Here is a 6,000-nt window from a genome sequence, read left to right on the forward strand (position 1 = left end):
ATTGCGTCACAGTTACTTTCTACGTGAATTTGAGATATTGATATCTTTTCTGATTCATTCGTAAAATGATTGCTTGAAAGTTGGCCGCTCATTTAACTGTTGGCTTAGTGCTTGCTAGCTGGACAAAAGTTCCGTCTTTTATCCAAGTAATCTGTTGTGTAGTGACTGTTTAAGTGGTGTAGGCGTTGCACCCCCTCGTTTTCGGTAGCCTCGGGCTAATTTTACAGGAATACACTGTTTGAAAAGAAGTTCAAGTGTGTGTTTCTTCGGTCATTATATACAGACGAACGGATTAGGGAACTTTATGTTAAAATTTTCCCAAGAAGAGATTATGGTTTACCGCTGTGACCATAAAAAATAAAAGACGAGTTCTTGTTAGCTGGTGGGCCAAGAAATTAAAGCATAAAAAATAAAAGACGATTCTCTGTCTAGTGTTTGGCACAGAAGCACTTAGAAGCAAAGAAATAATAAAAGAAGATCTTATTGGTTGGTAGTCTAAAGAAGCAAAGAAAATTAAAGACATTTCTTCTCGGTAGGCAACTGAAGAACTTTAAGCTAAAAAGTAAAGACATTTCTTCTCAGTTTGGTACAGAAGAAAAATAACTTTGACATTCATTGGCAAGAAAGAAGATTAAAGGCAATCCATCTGTGCTTGAAGATTCAAGTGGAAGAATCCAAGCAAGTTTTGTGGACGTTTGGACTTCACATACTCGTACAGCTACGGTATCGTGCATTTAAATTCTTTTTTGTATTTTTACGGTCTTTGCAGTTAAGTTTTTTATAACTACTGTAATTTTGTGTGTTTGTGTAACTTAATTTTTTAATTGTTAAATTTAGCCCTAACATTTAATATGTCTACACTCGGTGGTGACAGGGACTCGACCGCCGTCGACTCGACTGAGTTTAAGCCTGATGATGTTCTTTGCGGTCGGGCAGGCCATTCTGGGGAGGGACCCATTAAAGATGAGGCTAAGTCAGTTCGAGAGGCCCGGCATCTTAGACGGGATATTTTGACTCAAATTGGGAAACTTTCTGTGGCCCTAGGTTCTTTGAGTGATAAGCAGGAACTGTTAATTTTTCGATCTAACTTATCTACTTTAGAAGAGGAATTAAGGCATTTCCATGCTCTTTTGAGTAAAATTGTTAACTCTGCAATCTTGGCAGAACTTCGTGATAGGGTAGATCCCGAATTTAACTCGTTAAAAAATAACTTCGAACAAAAAGAAAGTGATTTCTCAGATAGGTTAGATGCTGACATACATCCTGAGGATAGCGCCTCAAATGTAAGCACTAGGATGTCTGAGAGCTCGTCACGGATAGTTGCACAAATTAACCTACAGCTAAGACGAGAGGAGCTCCAAATCCAAGCCGAGGCCGAAGCAAGAGCTGCTGAGGCCGCCGCGAGAGCTGAGACCATACGAGCAGAGGCTGCCGCGAGAGCTGCTGAGGCCGCCGCGAAAGCTGAAGCTAGAGCTGCTGAGTTCGCACTCAAAGACGCTCAGTTGAGGGCCGAACAACGTAAAGAGGTAGTTTTAGCTGAATATCGTTCTGAGTTGGGCTCCCGGCGTAGCTCTAGGAAGGGCTCTTCTAGGCATTCCAGAAGTGAACATCAATCACAGTTTAATTTACCTAACCTTTTCCACACGCCTGTTCAATCCGTAAGTGGACCTGTACAATCCACATGTTTTCCAGCTGTTTCAGGAGGTCTCGGGGCCGCGGCTAAGGGTCTTCCGAAGGCTGTAGAGCCAAGGTCTGCAAATTACAACCGAACTCCTCCCCCAGAGCGTACAGGTCACGGGGCCGCCATTAGCAGTAATGCTTTGCCCCCTTCAAAGTTTTCTGCGCCGCTAGTTGCTGATCGCCCAGCTACACGTAATTTAGGTGGTTGTGAGAGGCGTATCGTGTCTCCTGATTTTAACGTGTTTGAGGATCGTGATCAGGCTGTGCATGTGACTGAGCCCACTCAGCCCCTTAAGGGATATAGCTTGTCTTCTCCCGCTAAATCGAGTTCTCAACAGCAGGATTGCTTTTTTGAATACCAAAATAGTAGGACGTTCTTCGATAAGGCGGCCTTGATTGGTTACGATGGTAATAATATGCCATTTGTCTTCTTTAAAAATCGTGTTATGGCCTTGATGGCAGCTTCGCCCTTTAAGGGAACTCGTTTGACTTTGTTACAAGCAGCTTGTGTTAGAACAGCTGCACAAACGATTGCTAATTTGGTTTCTGACACTCCTGGCTTGTCAGAGGAAGACAGGATAGAAATGTCGTTAGCTCGCTTGTCCCAACGTTTTGGAGTTCGTGGAGGTCTTTTCGCAGAACCAGAAATTAGAAAGTATCGCTATGGTAGCAAATTGACTTCTATCTCTTCCAGTGATTTGAAAGAGTTTAAAGATGAATTGTCGCAGTGTTTGCTTTACGCGAAAGCTTATGGTCAGCGTGATAAATTAGAAGGACGTTTTGTTTTGGATTTGGCTAAACGACTCCCGTTTGACGCTAAGCAGCGTTATCTTGACTTTTTAGGTGATCAGTATGGTAGCACTGAGGAACCTACTTTTCAGAGTTTGTTTGATTTTGTAGTACGGGAGGAAACGCGCAAGTCGACTGATTTTAGCATTATGCTAATGGGCGATTCTGGTGAGTCGCAGCATTTTAAAAAGTTTGGCAAAGGAAAATTGCCTTCATGTCCGGTTAGGCAGACGTCGGTAAAACCCCATGATAATGTGATTTCAGGGAGTTCGCAGTACTCGACTGCTGTTGGCGCACCGCGCGGCGGTGTGGCCAGACATAGTGACATACCGGCGTGTTTTTGTTGTTCGTCACGTGGTCAAGTTGAATATCATTTTTTGTCTAATTGTAAAGAATTTTTGCGCTTGACACCTAAAGATCGGAGAGATGTCATTGTGAAAGCTGGCAAATGCTTGAATTGTTTGCGCCAGCATATGGTTAGAGACTGTAATCATGCAAATAACTGTCGTAAGTGTGGACCTACCAACGATAGGAAACACTATTTTCTTCTGCATGATTTTTATGTGACGTCACGTGATTCTCTGGATTTGGTCGGTAAAGATGAGGCTGGTGCCAGAGTTCCTGTGCGTAATGTTAAGATTGGAAATGTTAAAGCAGCCTTTAACCGCGTTACTGCTGCTCGTGTTTTGAATCCAATGACTGGCAAATCGAAGTTGGTGTATTGTCAGCATGATCCTGGTTCGCAGTTGACCTTTGTTTCGAGTGACTTGGTGTGCGAACTTGGTCTTAAACCGTATGATAAAGCGTCGTTTAAAATGGATACCCTGGCTGGTCAGAAACCTACTTGTGCTGACCTTGTTAAACTCAACATCCAGTCGTTAGAGACTGATGAACTGTTTTGTGATATAACCTCGGTGGTTAACCCAGCTTGGGCTGACGATGTTAAAACTTTACCCCATAAACAAGATTTAAGTGGTTTCCGTCATTTTCATGACGTGAATATGTTTCATTTGAATGATTGTAGTACTGTAGATGTACTGATTGGCAATGACAACGCTTATTTGATGTGGACAAAAGAAGAACGTGTTGGTGAAAATCGTAGTGAACCGCATGCTTTACTCACTCCTCTCGGTTGGTTGGCTTGTGGTGGTAAGTCACCCTTAGTTGAAAGCGTTGCTAAAGTGTGCAGAGTGCAGACGTCTTCAGAGTCGGATGTCATCTCTGGCTTTCAGCGTAAAATTGAGTCTCGCGATATGGAAATAGCAGACCTGAATAAAGTCATTCAGGATTTGACTTTGCAAAATGAAACCTGTGAATTGTCTCGCAATGATATTTTGGCTAGAGAACTTGTCGAACCGAATATTGAGTTGAAAGATGGTCGATTTGAGATACCTGTTCCGTTGAAGGAAGTTATTGATTTACCTAACAATTTTGTGTTGGCGTCAGATAGAGCTGCTGATTTAAAGAAGAAGGCTTTAAAACAATCTGAATTCCGAGGAACTTGTGTAAATGATGTAATGTCTTCTTGTCCTGAATTGTCTGACTTGTTAAACCCTCTGGCAGATGTCTTGGCTAGATTTCGGCTTGAAAGATTTGGTTTCATGGCTGATGTGACCAAATACTTTTTTCACATTTTGGACTCTTCAATTCGTAAGCCCAATTTTATTGAACTGCTTACGTACACAGGCAGTGCCGTTTGGATCGTGAACGAACGCCCTTTGGTACCTTTGAGTGACGACCCTAGGGATTTTACTGTCATCACCCCTGCCTCACTTTTGACCCCATACTTAGACCCATACTGTGCTGTTGGGCAACCACATGATCGTGACCAATTAAGAAGGGATTATCGGTTCAATTTGTCACTTTCTCAGCAGTTTTGGAATAAATGGATCGATTTTTACTTGCCAGGTCTTCAGGGCCGGAAAAAATGGCTAAAAATGGCCGAGAATTTGGAGCCTGGTCAACTTGTAGTGGTAGGTTCTCTCCAAGACATTGGTAAACGTGGGAAGTATCAACTTGGGAGGGTGCATGAGGTAGTTCCACAAATTAGGAAAGGGAAGCCTGTGGTTCGTAGAGCCAAAGTTGCCGTCTGCAACTATGATGAGAGTACGGGGAAAGTGAAAGTAGACTACGTGTTGAGGGATATTTCGTGCCTCGCCCCCGTAAAGAACACCTAAGTGTTATGGTTTGAGCCTGGTTTTGTCTGCGGTGGCCGATACTTGTCTGAGCCCGGAACAGTCGGTTATTATCGCAACTATTGTATATAGCGTCATTTAGCGTGTACCTATGGTACCAATTTCATGTATCGTCGTGTTTATTCTTATTGCTGTTCATTCTTTGCATGCCCTTTGTATTTGCGTATTAACTTAAACGTGAGTGATTCAAAAAATTTGTGTATCGTGTGTTTTATTCATTGGCTCACGATTGTCCTTCAATTCTTTTTTAGTTATGCCATGTTAGACTGTCATAACTAGGGGCCGCTATGTTACGGCCAATCTCTGTACAAATCAAACGTCATATAAAACCGTTCAAGTCTACTGAATATTACGTCATGGAAGTTGCTAGAAAATGTGCCAAAATTGCACCATCGTTCATAGACTTGTGTCAAACTTGTTTGGGCCTGTTTAAACAGGAAATATTACCTCAGCTTTAAACACCTGTTGGAATGACTTCATAATTGTCTTTCATTTATTGCGTCACAGTTACTTTCTACGTGAATTTGAGATATTGATATCTTTTCTGATTCATTCGTAAAATGATTGCTTGAAAGTTGGCCGCTCATTTAACTGTTGGCTTAGTGCTTGCTAGCTGGACAAAAGTTCCGTCTTTTATCCAAGTAATCTGTTGTGTAGTGACAGTTTAAGTGGTGTAGGCGTTGCACCCCCTCGTTTTCGGTAGCCTCGGGCTAATTTTACAGGAATACACTGTTTGAAAAGAAGTTCAAGTGTGTGTTTCTTCGGTCATTATATACAGACGAACGGATTAGGGAACTTTATGTTAAAATTTTCCCAAGAAGAGATTATGGTTTACCGCTGTGACCAATTTTAATGGTTGATGTAACTTCAATGCTTAGTAAAAAAAGGATTGTGATTAAACTACAGAGTTGTTTTCTTAGCCTATTATACGTAACTGCATACAGTTCACAACGGCACCGAGTTTCAGCTTGTTACACGCATGCAAATTTTCACGTTTCATTGTTTTTCTGCGCATATATTTCACAGGACCGTGCACTTATTAGGCTACTACTTTTGAAGCAAAGTATATTTTTTGTGCGTTTCGTTTGATAAAAACGAATCTCCGATCAACTACGGCTCAGATTAAGTTTTTAATTGTTGTCTGTAAAACATTCTCGTACATAATGTATAACCAATGATTCAAAAACTATCAAATTTACCACTGTATGATGTCATATCTATGAGGTCACCATACTGACTTCGCACGCAATAATTTGAAGTATAGCACCTAATACCTGTGCTAGTGCGTTGCAAATGCACTACAACCAAGTTGGCAAAACTATCTTTTACATTTATT

The sequence above is a fragment of the Aplidium turbinatum genome, chromosome 1, assembly GCF_918807975.1.
Source record: "Aplidium turbinatum chromosome 1, kaAplTurb1.1, whole genome shotgun sequence".
Taxonomy (NCBI): Eukaryota; Metazoa; Chordata; class Ascidiacea; order Aplousobranchia; family Polyclinidae; genus Aplidium; species Aplidium turbinatum.